Raw genomic sequence first — 17,789 nt, 5'->3', positions numbered from 1 at the left:
CGTTAAGCATTTAGCTTGATTCAAAGGATGTAATCGAGTTGCACAAGATTTAGTCATCTCTCAACAATCTTTCGAGTTTAACCTCCTTTTTTGTTCTTCATAACCATTTTTTTCATTCTGATCATAATGATTTTCTTGTCGTTTCCAACATTCTAAGATTCAATTAGATGATTAGGATTTATCAAAGACATGACACACTTCCATGTCGATAATGCTCGAATCATCGCCAATCGGTACCAAGGCGATCCTTCATGGCCGTTGCAACAAGTTGGCCCCTACACGAAGCCTTTTAGACCATTTTCATAAGGAAAATTTCAACGTTTACACCCCACCTTGACCATACTTGTTTAGTTCTTGCACTGGACCAATTTACACAAGGAAACTCGTCTATTGTTTCATTCCTCGCTTTGGACGCCCACATAAACCTTACATTTAGTTTCCCTCAGGTCCAACAACTGCCACACGCCTCTAACGTTCCCCATCTACCCGTGGTTATCCCTTTAGGTTGAATTAAGGGAAGTAATTGACTTACACAAGATTAGTAATCTCTCAACAATGTTTTGGGCCTACTTTTCTTTTTAGTTCTTTATAACATTGTTTATACGGATCTTATTGCTTTCTTTGTTGTTTCTCATCATTCTAAGATTGACTTAGAAGATTAGGCTAGATCCAAAACCTGTCAATAAAAGAAAGGCCATGTGAATAATTCTGAAATCACCGCCAATCCGACCTAAGTTCTCCTTCTTGTGCATTGCGACAAGTCCGCCCCTAGCCCATGCCATTCACACCATTTCCTTATCCGTAATGTCATCGTTTGCACCCCACCTCTACCATACTAGTTCAGTTCTGGCATTGAACGAATTTACAACAAGAAACCGATCTTTTGTTTCATTCTTCCATTTGAAGCAAACATAAACCTTACAATTTAGTTTCCTCAACTTCAAGATGTGCCACATTCCCCTAAGGTTCCCCATCTGCCGCATCGTTAAGCTTTTTGCTTGATTCAAAGGATGTAATCGAGTTGCACAAGATTTAGTCATCTCTCAACAATCTTTCGAGTTTAACCTCCTTTTTTGTTCTTCATAACCATTTTTTTCATTCTGATCATAATGATTTTCTTGTCGTTTCCAACATTCTAAGATTCAATTAGATGATTAGGATTTATCAAAGACATGACACACTTCCATGTCGATAATGCTCGAATCACCGCCAATCGGCACCAAGGCGATCCTTCCTGGCCGTTGCAACAAGTTGGCCCCTACCCGAAGCCTTTTAGACCGTTTTTATCAAGAAAATTTCAACGTTTACACCCCCACCTTGACGATACTTGTTTAGTTCTTGCACTGGACCAATTTACACAAGGAAACTCGTCTATTGTTTCATTCCTCGCTTTGGACGCCCACATAAACCTTACATTTAGTTTCCCTCAGGTCCAACAACTGCCACACGCCTCTAACGTTCCCCATCTACCCGTGGTTATCCCTTTAGGTTGAATTAAGGGAAGTAATTGACTTACACAAGATTTGTAATCTCTCAACAATGTTTTGGGCCTACTTTTCTTTTTAGTTCTTTATAACATTTTTTATACGGATCTTATTACTTTCTTTGTTGTTTCTCATCATTCTAAATTTGACTTAGAAGCTTCGGCTGGATCCAAAACCTACCAATAAAAGAAAGGCCATGTGAATAATGCTGAAATCACCGCCAATCCGACCTAAGTTCTCCTTCTTGTGCATTGCAACAAGTCCACCCCTAGCCCATGCCATTCCCACCATTTCCTCATCCGTAATGTCATCGTTTGCACCCCACCTCTACCATACTAGTTCAGTTCTGGCATTGAACGAATTTACAACAAGAAACCAATCTTTTGTTTCATTCTTCCATTTGAAGCAAACATAAACCTTACAATTTAGTTTCCTCAACTTCAAGATGTGCCACATTCCCCTAAGGTTCCCCATCTGCCGCATCGTTAAGCATTTAGCTTGATTCAAAGGATGTAATCGAGTTGCACAAGATTTAGTCATCTCTCAACAATCTTTCGAGTTTAACCTCCTTTTTTGTTCTTCATAACCATTTTTTTCATTCTGATCATAATGATTTTCTTGTCGTTTCCAACATTCTAAGATTCAATTAGATGATTAGGATTTATCAAAGACATGACACACTTCCATGTCGATAATGCTCGAATCACCGCCAATCGGTACCAAGGCGATCCTTCATGGCCGTTGCAACAAGTTGGCCCCTACACGAAGCCTTTTAGACCATTTTCATAAGGAAAATTTCAACGTTTACACCCCCACCTTGACGATACTTGTTTAGTTCTTGCACTGGACCAATTTACACAAGGAAACTCCTCTATTGTTTCATTCCTCGCTTTGGACGCCCACATAAACCTTACATTTAGTTTCCCTCAGGTCCAACAACTGCCACACGCCTCTAACGTTCCCCATCTACCCGTGGTTATCCCTTTAGGTTGAATTAAGGGAAGTAATTGACTTACACAAGATTAGTAATCTCTCAACAATGTTTTGGGTCTACTTTTCTTTTTAGTTCTTTATAACATTGTTTATACGGATCTTATTGCTTTCTTTGTTGTTTCTCATCATTCTAAGATTGACTTAGAAGATTAGGCTAGATCCAAAACCTGTCAATAAAAGAAAGGCCATGTGAATAATTCTGAAATCACCGCCAATCCGACCTAAGTTCTCCTTCTTGTGCATTGCGACAAGTCCGCCCCTAGCCCATGCCATTCACACCATTTCCTTATCCGTAATGTCATCGTTTGCACCCCACCTCTACCATACTAGTTCAGTTCTGGCATTGAACGAATTTACAACAAGAAACCGATCTTTTGTTTCATTCTTCGATTTGAAGCAAACATAAACCTTACAATTTAGTTTCCTCAACTTCAAGATGTGCCACATTCCCCTAAGGTTCCCCATCTGCCGCATCGTTAAGCATTTAGCTTGATTCAAAGGATGTAATCGAGTTGCACAAGATTTAGTCATCTCTCAACAATCTTTCGAGTTTAACCTCCTTTTTTGTTCTTCATAACCATTTTTTTCATTCTGATCATAATGATTTTCTTGTCGTTTCCAACATTCTAAGATTCAATTAGATGATTAGGATTTATCAAAGACATGACACACTTCCATGTCGATAATGCTCGAATCATCGCCAATCGGTACCAAGGCGATCCTTCATGGCCGTTGCAACAAGTTGGCCCCTACACGAAGCCTTTTAGACCATTTTCATAAGGAAAATTTCAACGTTTACACCCCACCTTGACCATACTTGTTTAGTTCTTGCACTGGACCAATTTACACAAGGAAACTCGTCTATTGTTTCATTCCTCGCTTTGGACGCCCACATAAACCTTACATTTAGTTTCCCTCAGGTCCAACAACTGCCACACGCCTCTAACGTTCCCCATCTACCCGTGGTTATCCCTTTAGGTTGAATTAAGGGAAGTAATTGACTTACACAAGATTAGTAATCTCTCAACAATGTTTTGGGCCTACTTTTCTTTTTAGTTCTTTATAACATTGTTTATACGGATCTTATTGCTTTCTTTGTTGTTTCTCATCATTCTAAGATTGACTTAGAAGATTAGGCTAGATCCAAAACCTGTCAATAAAAGAAAGGCCATGTGAATAATTCTGAAATCACCGCCAATCCGACCTAAGTTCTCCTTCTTGTGCATTGCGACAAGTCCGCCCCTAGCCCATGCCATTCACACCATTTCCTTATCCGTAATGTCATCGTTTGCACCCCACCTCTACCATACTAGTTCAGTTCTGGCATTGAACGAATTTACAACAAGAAACCGATCTTTTGTTTCATTCTTCCATTTGAAGCAAACATAAACCTTACAATTTAGTTTCCTCAACTTCAAGATGTGCCACATTCCCCTAAGGTTCCCCATCTGCCGCATCGTTAAGCTTTTTGCTTGATTCAAAGGATGTAATCGAGTTGCACAAGATTTAGTCATCTCTCAACAATCTTTCGAGTTTAACCTCCTTTTTTGTTCTTCATAACCATTTTTTTCATTCTGATCATAATGATTTTCTTGTCGTTTCCAACATTCTAAGATTCAATCAGATGATTAGGATTTATCAAAGACATGACACACTTCCATGTCGATAATGCTCGAATCACCGCCAATCGGCACCAAGGCGATCCTTCCTGGCCGTTGCAACAAGTTGGCCCCTACCCGAAGCCTTTTAGACCGTTTTTATCAAGAAAATTTCAACGTTTACACCCCCACCTTGACGATACTTGTTTAGTTCTTGCACTGGACCAATTTACACAAGGAAACTCGTCTATTGTTTCATTCCTCGCTTTGGACGCCCACATAAACCTTACATTTAGTTTCCCTCAGGTCCAACAACTGCCACACGCCTCTAACGTTCCCCATCTACCCGTGGTTATCCCTTTAGGTTGAATTAAGGGAAGTAATTGACTTACACAAGATTAGTAATCTCTCAACAATGTTTTGGGCCTACTTTTCTTTTTAGTTCTTTATAACATTGTTTATACGGATCTTATTGCTTTCTTTGTTGTTTCTCATCATTCTAAGATTGACTTAGAAGATTAGGCTAGATCCAAAACCTGTCAATAAAAGAAAGGCCATGTGAATAATTCTGAAATCACCGCCAATCCGACCTAAGTTCTCCTTCTTGTGCATTGCGACAAGTCCGCCCCTAGCCCATGCCATTCACACCATTTCCTTATCCGTAATGTCATCGTTTGCACCCCACCTCTACCATACTAGTTCAGTTCTGGCATTGAACGAATTTACAACAAGAAACCGATCTTTTGTTTCATTCTTCGATTTGAAGCAAACATAAACCTTAAAATTTAGTTTCCTCAACTTCAAGATGTGCCACATTCCCCTAAGGTTCCCCATCTGCCGCATCGTTAAGCATTTAGCTTGATTCAAAGGATGTAATCGAGTTGCACAAGATTTAGTCATCTCTCAACAATCTTTCGAGTTTAACCTCCTTTTTTGTTCTTCATAACCATTTTTTTCATTCTGATCATAATGATTTTCTTGTCGTTTCCAACATTCTAAGATTCAATTAGATGATTAGGATTTATCAAAGACATGACACACTTCCATGTCGATAATGCTCGAATCACCGCCAATCGGCACCAAGGCGATCCTTCCTGGCCGTTGCAACAAGTTGGCCCCTACCCGAAGCCTTTTAGACCGTTTTTATCAAGAAAATTTCAACGTTTACACCCCCACCTTGACCATACTTGTTTAGTTCTTGCACTGGACCAATTTACACAAGGAAACTCGTCTATTGTTTCATTCCTCGCTTTGGACGCCCACATAAACCTTACATTTAGTTTCCCTCAGGTCCAACAACTGCCACACGCCTCTAACGTTCCCCATCTACCCGTGGTTATCCCTTTAGGTTGAATTAAGGGAAGTAATTGACTTACACAAGATTTGTAATCTCTCAACAATGTTTTGGGCCTACTTTTCTTTTTAGTTCTTTATAACATTTTTTATACGGATCTTATTACTTTCTTTGTTGTTTCTCATCATTCTAAATTTGACTTAGAAGCTTCGGCTGGATCCAAAACCTACCAATAAAAGAAAGGCCATGTGAATAATGCTGAAATCACCGCCAATCCGACCTAAGTTCTCCTTCTTGTGCATTGCAACAAGTCCACCCCTAGCCCATGCCATTCCCACCATTTCCTCATCCGTAATGTCATCGTTTGCACCCCACCTCTACCATACTAGTTCAGTTCTGGCATTGAACGAATTTACAACAAGAAACCAATCTTTTGTTTCATTCTTCCATTTGAAGCAAACATAAACCTTACAATTTAGTTTCCTCAACTTCAAGAAGTGCCACATTCCCCTAAGGTTCCCCATATACCGCATTGTTAAGCTTTTTGCTTGATTCAAAGGATGTAATCGAGTTGCACAAGATTTAGTCATCTCTCAGCATTGTTTCGAGTTTAACCTCCTTTTTTGTTCTTCGTAACCATTTCCTTCATTTTGATCATATTGATTTTCTTGTCGTTTTCCAACATTTTAAGATTGAATTAGATGATTTGGCTTTATCAAAGACATGACACACTTCCATGTCGATAATGCTCGAATCACCGCCAATCGGTACCAAGGCGATCCTTCATGGCCGTTGCAACAAGTTGGCCCCTACACGAAGCCTTTTAGACCATTTTCATAAGGAAAATTTCAACGTTTACACCCCACCTTGACCATACTTGTTTAGTTCTTGCACTGGACCAATTTACACAAGGAAACTCGTCTATTGTTTCATTCCTCGCTTTGGACGCCCACATAAACCTTACATTTAGTTTCCCTCAGGTCCAACAACTGCCACACGCCTCTAACGTTCCCCATCTACCCGTGGTTATCCCTTTAGGTTGAATTAAGGGAAGTAATTGACTTACACAAGATTAGTAATCTCTCAACAATGTTTTGGGCCTACTTTTCTTTTTAGTTCTTTATAACATTGTTTATATGGATCTTATTGCTTTCTTTGTTGTTTCTCATCATTCTAAGATTGACTTAGAAGATTAGGCTGGATCCAAAACCTGTCAATAAAAGAAAGGCCATGTGAATAATTCTGAAATCACTGCCAATCCGACCTAAGTTCTCCTTCTTGTGCATTGCGACAAGTCCGCCCCTAGCCCATGCCATTCACACCATTTCCTTATCCGTAATGTCATCGTTTGCACCCCACCTCTACCATACTAGTTCAGTTCTGGCATTGAACGAATTTACAACAAGAAACCGATCTTTTGTTTCATTCTTCCATTTGAAGCAAACATAAACCTTACAATTTAGTTTCCTCAACTTCAAGATGTGCCACATTCCCCTAAGGTTCCCCATCTGCCGCATCGTTAAGCATTTAGCTTGATTCAAAGGATGTAATCGAGTTGCACAAGATTTAGTCATCTCTCAACAATCTTTCGAGTTTAACCTCCTTTTTTGTTCTTCATAACCATTTTTTTCATTCTGATCATAATGATTTTCTTGTCGTTTCCAACATTCTAAGATTCAATTAGATGATTAGGATTTATCAAAGACATGACACACTTCCATGTCGATAATGCTCGAATCACCGCCAATCGGCACCAAGGCGATCCTTCCTGGCCGTTGCAACAAGTTGGCCCCTACCCGAAGCCTTTTAGACCGTTTTTATCAAGAAAATTTCAACGTTTACACCCCCACCTTGACCATACTTGTTTAGTTCTTGCACTGGACCAATTTACACAAGGAAACTCGTCTATTGTTTCATTCCTCGCTTTGGACGCCCACATAAACCTTACATTTAGTTTCCCTCAGGTCCAACAACTGCCACACGCCTCTAACGTTCCCCATCTACCCGTGGTTATCCCTTTAGGTTGAATTAAGGGAAGTAATTGACTTACACAAGATTTGTAATCTCTCAACAATGTTTTGGGCCTACTTTTCTTTTTAGTTCTTTATAACATTTTTTATACGGATCTTATTACTTTCTTTGTTGTTTCTCATCATTCTAAATTTGACTTAGAAGCTTCGGCTGGATCCAAAACCTACCAATAAAAGAAAGGCCATGTGAATAATGCTGAAATCACCGCCAATCCGACCTAAGTTCTCCTTCTTGTGCATTGCAACAAGTCCACCCCTAGCCCATGCCATTCCCACCATTTCCTCATCCGTAATGTCATCGTTTGCACCCCACCTCTACCATACTAGTTCAGTTCTGGCATTGAACGAATTTACAACAAGAAACCAATCTTTTGTTTCATTCTTCCATTTGAAGCAAACATAAACCTTACAATTTAGTTTCCTCAACTTCAAGAAGTGCCACATTCCCCTAAGGTTCCCCATATACCGCATTGTTAAGCTTTTTGCTTGATTCAAAGGATGTAATCGAGTTGCACAAGATTTAGTCATCTCTCAGCATTGTTTCGAGTTTAACCTCCTTTTTTGTTCTTCGTAACCATTTCCTTCATTTTGATCATATTGATTTTCTTGTCGTTTTCCAACATTTTAAGATTGAATTAGATGATTTGGCTTTATCAAAGACATGACACACTTCCATGTCGATAATGCTCGAATCACCGCCAATCGGTACCAAGGCGATCCTTCATGGCCGTTGCAACAAGTTGGCCCCTACACGAAGCCTTTTAGACCATTTTCATAAGGAAAATTTCAACGTTTACACCCCACCTTGACCATACTTGTTTAGTTCTTGCACTGGACCAATTTACACAAGGAAACTCGTCTATTGTTTCATTCCTCGCTTTGGACGCCCACATAAACCTTACATTTAGTTTCCCTCAGGTCCAACAACTGCCACACGCCTCTAACGTTCCCCATCTACCCGTGGTTATCCCTTTAGGTTGAATTAAGGGAAGTAATTGACTTACACAAGATTAGTAATCTCTCAACAATGTTTTGGGCCTACTTTTCTTTTTAGTTCTTTATAACATTGTTTATATGGATCTTATTGCTTTCTTTGTTGTTTCTCATCATTCTAAGATTGACTTAGAAGATTAGGCTGGATCCAAAACCTGTCAATAAAAGAAAGGCCATGTGAATAATTCTGAAATCACTGCCAATCCGACCTAAGTTCTCCTTCTTGTGCATTGCGACAAGTCCGCCCCTAGCCCATGCCATTCACACCATTTCCTTATCCGTAATGTCATCGTTTGCACCCCACCTCTACCATACTAGTTCAGTTCTGGCATTGAACGAATTTACAACAAGAAACCGATCTTTTGTTTCATTCTTCCATTTGAAGCAAACATAAACCTTACAATTTAGTTTCCTCAACTTCAAGATGTGCCACATTCCCCTAAGGTTCCCCATCTGCCGCATCGTTAAGCATTTAGCTTGATTCAAAGGATGTAATCGAGTTGCACAAGATTTAGTCATCTCTCAACAATCTTTCGAGTTTAACCTCCTTTTTTGTTCTTCATATCCATTTTTTTCATTCTGATCATAATGATTTTCTTGTCGTTTCCAACATTCTAAGATTCAATTAGATGATTAGGATTTATCAAAGACATGACACACTTCCATGTCGATAATGCTCGAATCACCGCCAATCGGCACCAAGGCGATCCTTCCTGGCCGTTGCAACAAGTTGGCCCCTACCCGAAGCCTTTTAGACCGTTTTTATCAAGAAAATTTCAACGTTTACACCCCCACCTTGACGATACTTGTTTAGTTCTTGCACTGGACCAATTTACACAAGGAAACTCGTCTATTGTTTCATTCCTCGCTTTGGACGCCCACATAAACCTTACATTTAGTTTCCCTCAGGTCCAACAACTGCCACACGCCTCTAACGTTCCCCATCTACCCGTGGTTATCCCTTTAGGTTGAATTAAGGGAAGTAATTGACTTACACAAGATTAGTAATCTCTCAACAATGTTTTGGGCCTACTTTTCTTTTTAGTTCTTTATAACATTGTTTATACGGATCTTATTGCTTTCTTTGTTGTTTCTCATCATTCTAAGATTGACTTAGAAGATTAGGCTAGATCCAAAACCTGTCAATAAAAGAAAGGCCATGTGAATAATTCTGAAATCACCGCCAATCCGACCTAAGTTCTCCTTCTTGTGCATTGCGACAAGTCCGCCCCTAGCCCATGCCATTCACACCATTTCCTTATCCGTAATGTCATCGTTTGCACCCCACCTCTACCATACTAGTTCAGTTCTGGCATTGAACGAATTTACAACAAGAAACCGATCTTTTGTTTCATTCTTCGATTTGAAGCAAACATAAACCTTACAATTTAGTTTCCTCAACTTCAAGATGTGCCACATTCCCCTAAGGTTCCCCATCTGCCGCATCGTTAAGCATTTAGCTTGATTCAAAGGATGTAATCGAGTTGCACAAGATTTAGTCATCTCTCAACAATCTTTCGAGTTTAACCTCCTTTTTTGTTCTTCATAACCATTTTTTTCATTCTGATCATAATGATTTTCTTGTCGTTTCCAACATTCTAAGATTCAATTAGATGATTAGGATTTATCAAAGACATGACACACTTCCATGTCGATAATGCTCGAATCACCGCCAATCGGCACCAAGGCGATCCTTCCTGGCCGTTGCAACAAGTTGGCCCCTACCCGAAGCCTTTTAGACCGTTTTTATCAAGAAAATTTCAACGTTTACACCCCCACCTTGACCATACTTGTTTAGTTCTTGCACTGGACCAATTTACACAAGGAAACTCGTCTATTGTTTCATTCCTCGCTTTGGACGCCCACATAAACCTTACATTTAGTTTCCCTCAGGTCCAACAACTGCCACACGCCTCTAACGTTCCCCATCTACCCGTGGTTATCCCTTTAGGTTGAATTAAGGGAAGTAATTGACTTACACAAGATTTGTAATCTCTCAACAATGTTTTGGGCCTACTTTTCTTTTTAGTTCTTTATAACATTTTTTATACGGATCTTATTACTTTCTTTGTTGTTTCTCATCATTCTAAATTTGACTTAGAAGCTTCGGCTGGATCCAAAACCTACCAATAAAAGAAAGGCCATGTGAATAATTCTGAAATCACTGCCAATCCGACCTAAGTTCTCCTTCTTGTGCATTGCGACAAGTCCGCCCCTAGCCCATGCCATTCACACCATTTCCTTATCCGTAATGTCATCGTTTGCACCCCACCTCTACCATACTAGTTCAGTTCTGGCATTGAACGAATTTACAACAAGAAACCGATCTTTTGTTTCATTCTTCCATTTGAAGCAAACATAAACCTTACAATTTAGTTTCCTCAACTTCAAGATGTGCCACATTCCCCTAAGGTTCCCCATCTGCCGCATCGTTAAGCATTTAGCTTGATTCAAAGGATGTAATCGAGTTGCACAAGATTTAGTCATCTCTCAACAATCTTTCGAGTTTAACCTCCTTTTTTGTTCTTCATAACCATTTTTTTCATTCTGATCATAATGATTTTCTTGTCGTTTCCAACATTCTAAGATTCAATTAGATGATTAGGATTTATCAAAGACATGACACACTTCCATGTCGATAATGCTCGAATCACCGCCAATCGGCACCAAGGCGATCCTTCCTGGCCGTTGCAACAAGTTGGCCCCTACCCGAAGCCTTTTAGACCGTTTTTATCAAGAAAATTTCAACGTTTACACCCCCACGTTGACGATACTTGTTTAGTTCTTGCACTGGACCAATTTACACAAGGAAACTCGTCTATTGTTTCATTCCTCGCTTTGGACGCCCACATAAACCTTACATTTAGTTTCCCTCAGGTCCAACAACTGCCACACGCCTCTAACGTTCCCCATCTACCCGTGGTTATCCCTTTAGGTTGAATTAAGGGAAGTAATTGACTTACACAAGATTAGTAATCTCTCAACAATGTTTTGGGCCTACTTTTCTTTTTAGTTCTTTATAACATTGTTTATATGGATCTTATTGCTTTCTTTGTTGTTTCTCATCATTCTAAGATTGACTTAGAAGATTAGGCTGGATCCAAATCCTGTCAATAAAAGAAAGGCCATGTGAATAATTCTGAAATCACTGCCAATCCGACCTAAGTTCTCCTTCTTGTGCATTGCGACAAGTCCGCCCCTAGCCCATGCCATTCACACCATTTCCTTATCCGTAATGTCATCGTTTGCACCCCACCTCTACCATACTAGTTCAGTTCTGGCATTGAACGAATTTACAACAAGAAACCGATCTTTTGTTTCATTCTTCCATTTGAAGCAAACATAAACCTTACAATTTAGTTTCCTCAACTTCAAGATGTGCCACATTCCCCTAAGGTTCCCCATCTGCCGCATCGTTAAGCATTTAGCTTGATTCAAAGGATGTAATCGAGTTGCACAAGATTTAGTCATCTCTCAACAATCTTTCGAGTTTAACCTCCTTTTTTGTTCTTCATATCCATTTTTTTCATTCTGATCATAATGATTTTCTTGTCGTTTCCAACATTCTAAGATTCAATTAGATGATTAGGATTTATCAAAGACATGACACACTTCCATGTCGATAATGCTCGAATCACCGCCAATCGGCACCAAGGCGATCCTTCCTGGCCGTTGCAACAAGTTGGCCCCTACCCGAAGCCTTTTAGACCGTTTTTATCAAGAAAATTTCAACGTTTACACCCCCACCTTGACGATACTTGTTTAGTTCTTGCACTGGACCAATTTACACAAGGAAACTCGTCTATTGTTTCATTCCTCGCTTTGGACGCCCACATAAACCTTACATTTAGTTTCCCTCAGGTCCAACAACTGCCACACGCCTCTAACGTTCCCCATCTACCCGTGGTTATCCCTTTAGGTTGAATTAAGGGAAGTAATTGACTTACACAAGATTAGTAATCTCTCAACAATGTTTTGGGCCTACTTTTCTTTTTAGTTCTTTATAACATTGTTTATACGGATCTTATTGCTTTCTTTGTTGTTTCTCATCATTCTAAGATTGACTTAGAAGATTAGGCTAGATCCAAAACCTGTCAATAAAAGAAAGGCCATGTGAATAATTCTGAAATCACCGCCAATCCGACCTAAGTTCTCCTTCTTGTGCATTGCGACAAGTCCGCCCCTAGCCCATGCCATTCACACCATTTCCTTATCCGTAATGTCATCGTTTGCACCCCACCTCTACCATACTAGTTCAGTTCTGGCATTGAACGAATTTACAACAAGAAACCGATCTTTTGTTTCATTCTTCGATTTGAAGCAAACATAAACCTTACAATTTAGTTTCCTCAACTTCAAGATGTGCCACATTCCCCTAAGGTTCCCCATCTGCCGCATCGTTAAGCATTTAGCTTGATTCAAAGGATGTAATCGAGTTGCACAAGATTTAGTCATCTCTCAACAATCTTTCGAGTTTAACCTCCTTTTTTGTTCTTCATAACCATTTTTTTCATTCTGATCATAATGATTTTCTTGTCGTTTCCAACATTCTAAGATTCAATTAGATGATTAGGATTTATCAAAGACATGACACACTTCCATGTCGATAATGCTCGAATCACCGCCAATCGGCACCAAGGCGATCCTTCCTGGCCGTTGCAACAAGTTGGCCCCTACCCGAAGCCTTTTAGACCGTTTTTATCAAGAAAATTTCAACGTTTACACCCCCACCTTGACCATACTTGTTTAGTTCTTGCACTGGACCAATTTACACAAGGAAACTCGTCTATTGTTTCATTCCTCGCTTTGGACGCCCACATAAACCTTACATTTAGTTTCCCTCAGGTCCAACAACTGCCACACGCCTCTAACGTTCCCCATCTACCCGTGGTTATCCCTTTAGGTTGAATTAAGGGAAGTAATTGACTTACACAAGATTTGTAATCTCTCAACAATGTTTTGGGCCTACTTTTCTTTTTAGTTCTTTATAACATTTTTTATACGGATCTTATTACTTTCTTTGTTGTTTCTCATCATTCTAAATTTGACTTAGAAGCTTCGGCTGGATCCAAAACCTACCAATAAAAGAAAGGCCATGTGAATAATGCTGAAATCACCGCCAATCCGACCTAAGTTCTCCTTCTTGTGCATTGCAACAAGTCCACCCCTAGCCCATGCCATTCCCACCATTTCCTCATCCGTAATGTCATCGTTTGCTCCCCACCTCTACCATACTAGTTCAGTTCTGGCATTGAACGAATTTACAACAAGAAACCAATCTTTTGTTTCATTCTTCCATTTGAAGCAAACATAAACCTTACAATTTAGTTTCCTCAACTTCAAGAAGTGCCACATTCCCCTAAGGTTCCCCATATACCGCATTGTTAAGCTTTTTGCTTGATTCAAAGGATGTAATCGAGTTGCACAAGATTTATTCATCTCTCAGCATTGTTTCGAGTTTAACCTCCTTTTTTGTTCTTCGTAACCATTTCCTTCATTTTGATCATATTGATTTTCTTGTCGTTTTCCAACATTTTAAGATTGAATTAGATGATTTGGCTTTATCAAAGACATGACACACTTCCATGTCGATAATGCTCGAATCACCGCCAATCGGTACCAAGGCGATCCTTCATGGCCGTTGCAACAAGTTGGCCCCTACACGAAGCCTTTTAGACCATTTTCATAAGGAAAATTTCAACGTTTACACCCCACCTTGACCATACTTGTTTAGTTCTTGCACTGGACCAATTTACACAAGGAAACTCGTCTATTGTTTCATTCCTCGCTTTGGACGCCCACATAAACCTTACATTTAGTTTCCCTCAGGTCCAACAACTGCCACACGCCTCTAACGTTCCCCATCTACCCGTGGTTATCCCTTTAGGTTGAATTAAGGGAAGTAATTGACTTACACAAGATTAGTAATCTCTCAACAATGTTTTGGGCCTACTTTTCTTTTTAGTTCTTTATAACATTGTTTATATGGATCTTATTGCTTTCTTTGTTGTTTCTCATCATTCTAAGATTGACTTAGAAGATTAGGCTGGATCCAAAACCTGTCAATAAAAGAAAGGCCATGTGAATAATTCTGAAATCACTGCCAATCCGACCTAAGTTCTCCTTCTTGTGCATTGCGACAAGTCCGCCCCTAGCCCATGCCATTCACACCATTTCCTTATCCGTAATGTCATCGTTTGCACCCCACCTCTACCATACTAGTTCAGTTCTGGCATTGAACGAATTTACAACAAGAAACCGATCTTTTGTTTCATTCTTCCATTTGAAGCAAACATAAACCTTACAATTTAGTTTCCTCAACTTCAAGATGTGCCACATTCCCCTAAGGTTCCCCATCTGCCGCATCGTTAAGCATTTAGCTTGATTCAAAGGATGTAATCGAGTTGCACAAGATTTAGTCATCTCTCAACAATCTTTCGAGTTTAACCTCCTTTTTTGTTCTTCATAACCATTTTTTTCATTCTGATCATAATGATTTTCTTGTCGTTTCCAACATTCTAAGATTCAATTAGATGATTAGGATTTATCAAAGACATGACACACTTCCATGTCGATAATGCTCGAATCACCGCCAATCGGCACCAAGGCGATCCTTCCTGGCCGTTGCAACAAGTTGGCCCCTACCCGAAGCCTTTTAGACCGTTTTTATCAAGAAAATTTCAACGTTTACACCCCCACCTTGACCATACTTGTTTAGTTCTTGCACTGGACCAATTTACACAAGGAAACTCGTCTATTGTTTCATTCCTCGCTTTGGACGCCCACATAAACCTTACATTTAGTTTCCCTCAGGTCCAACAACTGCCACACGCCTCTAACGTTCCCCATCTACCCGTGGTTATCCCTTTAGGTTGAATTAAGGGAAGTAATTGACTTACACAAGATTTGTAATCTCTCAACAATGTTTTGGGCCTACTTTTCTTTTTAGTTCTTTATAACATTTTTTATACGGATCTTATTACTTTCTTTGTTGTTTCTCATCATTCTAAATTTGACTTAGAAGCTTCGGCTGGATCCAAAACCTACCAATAAAAGAAAGGCCATGTGAATAATTCTGAAATCACTGCCAATCCGACCTAAGTTCTCCTTCTTGTGCATTGCGACAAGTCCGCCCCTAGCCCATGCCATTCACACCATTTCCTTATCCGTAATGTCATCGTTTGCACCCCACCTCTACCATACTAGTTCAGTTCTGGCATTGAACGAATTTACAACAAGAAACCGATCTTTTGTTTCATTCTTCCATTTGAAGCAAACATAAACCTTACAATTTAGTTTCCTCAACTTCAAGATGTGCCACATTCCCCTAAGGTTCCCCATCTGCCGCATCGTTAAGCATTTAGCTTGATTCAAAGGATGTAATCGAGTTGCACAAGATTTAGTCATCTCTCAACAATCTTTCGAGTTTAACCTCCTTTTTTGTTCTTCATAACCATTTTTTTCATTCTGATCATAATGATTTTCTTGTCGTTTCCAACATTCTAAGATTCAATTAGATGATTAGGATTTATCAAAGACATGACACACTTCCATGTCGATAATGCTCGAATCACCGCCAATCGGCACCAAGGCGATCCTTCCTGGCCGTTGCAACAAGTTGGCCCCTACCCGAAGCCTTTTAGACCGTTTTTATCAAGAAAATTTCAACGTTTACACCCCCACGTTGACGATACTTGTTTAGTTCTTGCACTGGACCAATTTACACAAGGAAACTCGTCTATTGTTTCATTCCTCGCTTTGGACGCCCACATAAACCTTACATTTAGTTTCCCTCAGGTCCAACAACTGCCACACGCCTCTAACGTTCCCCATCTACCCGTGGTTATCCCTTTAGGTTGAATTAAGGGAAGTAATTGACTTACACAAGATTAGTAATCTCTCAACAATGTTTTGGGCCTACTTTTCTTTTTAGTTCTTTATAACATTGTTTATATGGATCTTATTGCTTTCTTTGTTGTTTCTCATCATTCTAAGATTGACTTAGAAGATTAGGCTGGATCCAAATCCTGTCAATAAAAGAAAGGCCATGTGAATAATTCTGAAATCACTGCCAATCCGACCTAAGTTCTCCTTCTTGTGCATTGCGACAAGTCCGCCCCTAGCCCATGCCATTCACACCATTTCCTTATCCGTAATGTCATCGTTTGCACCCCACCTCTACCATACTAGTTCAGTTCTGGCATTGAACGAATTTACAACAAGAAACCGATCTTTTGTTTCATTCTTCCATTTGAAGCAAACATAAACCTTACAATTTAGTTTCCTCAACTTCAAGATGTGCCACATTCCCCTAAGGTTCCCCATCTGCCGCATCGTTAAGCATTTAGCTTGATTCAAAGGATGTAATCGAGTTGCACAAGATTTAGTCATCTCTCAACAATCTTTCGAGTTTAACCTCCTTTTTTGTTCTTCATATCCATTTTTTTCATTCTGATCATAATGATTTTCTTGTCGTTTCCAACATTCTAAGATTCAATTAGATGATTAGGATTTATCAAAGACATGACACACTTCCATGTCGATAATGCTCGAATCACCGCCAATCGGCACCAAGGCGATCCTTCCTGGCCGTTGCAACAAGTTGGCCCCTACCCGAAGCCTTTTAGACCGTTTTTATCAAGAAAATTTCAACGTTTACACCCCCACCTTGACGATACTTGTTTAGTTCTTGCACTGGACCAATTTACACAAGGAAACTCGTCTATTGTTTCATTCCTCGCTTTGGACGCCCACATAAACCTTACATTTAGTTTCCCTCAGGTCCAACAACTGCCACACGCCTCTAACGTTCCCCATCTACCCGTGGTTATCCCTTTAGGTTGAATTAAGGGAAGTAATTGACTTACACAAGATTAGTAATCTCTCAACAATGTTTTGGGCCTACTTTTCTTTTTAGTTCTTTATAACATTGTTTATACGGATCTTATTGCTTTCTTTGTTGTTTCTCATCATTCTAAGATTGACTTAGAAGATTAGGCTAGATCCAAAACCTGTCAATAAAAGAAAGGCCATGTGAATAATTCTGAAATCACCGCCAATCCGACCTAAGTTCTCCTTCTTGTGCATTGCGACAAGTCCGCCCCTAGCCCATGCCATTCACACCATTTCCTTATCCGTAATGTCATCGTTTGCACCCCACCTCTACCATACTAGTTCAGTTCTGGCATTGAACGAATTTACAACAAGAAACCGATCTTTTGTTTCATTCTTCGATTTGAAGCAAACATAAACCTTACAATTTAGTTTCCTCAACTTCAAGATGTGCCACATTCCCCTAAGGTTCCCCATCTGCCGCATCGTTAAGCATTTAGCTTGATTCAAAGGATGTAATCGAGTTGCACAAGATTTAGTCATCTCTCAACAATCTTTCGAGTTT

Source organism: Carya illinoinensis, chromosome 7 (assembly GCF_018687715.1).
Source record: "Carya illinoinensis cultivar Pawnee chromosome 7, C.illinoinensisPawnee_v1, whole genome shotgun sequence".
Lineage (NCBI taxonomy): Eukaryota > Viridiplantae > Streptophyta > Magnoliopsida > Fagales > Juglandaceae > Carya > Carya illinoinensis.
The sequence above is the reverse complement of the archived record's forward strand: the minus strand, read 5'-3'. Positions refer to the sequence as shown.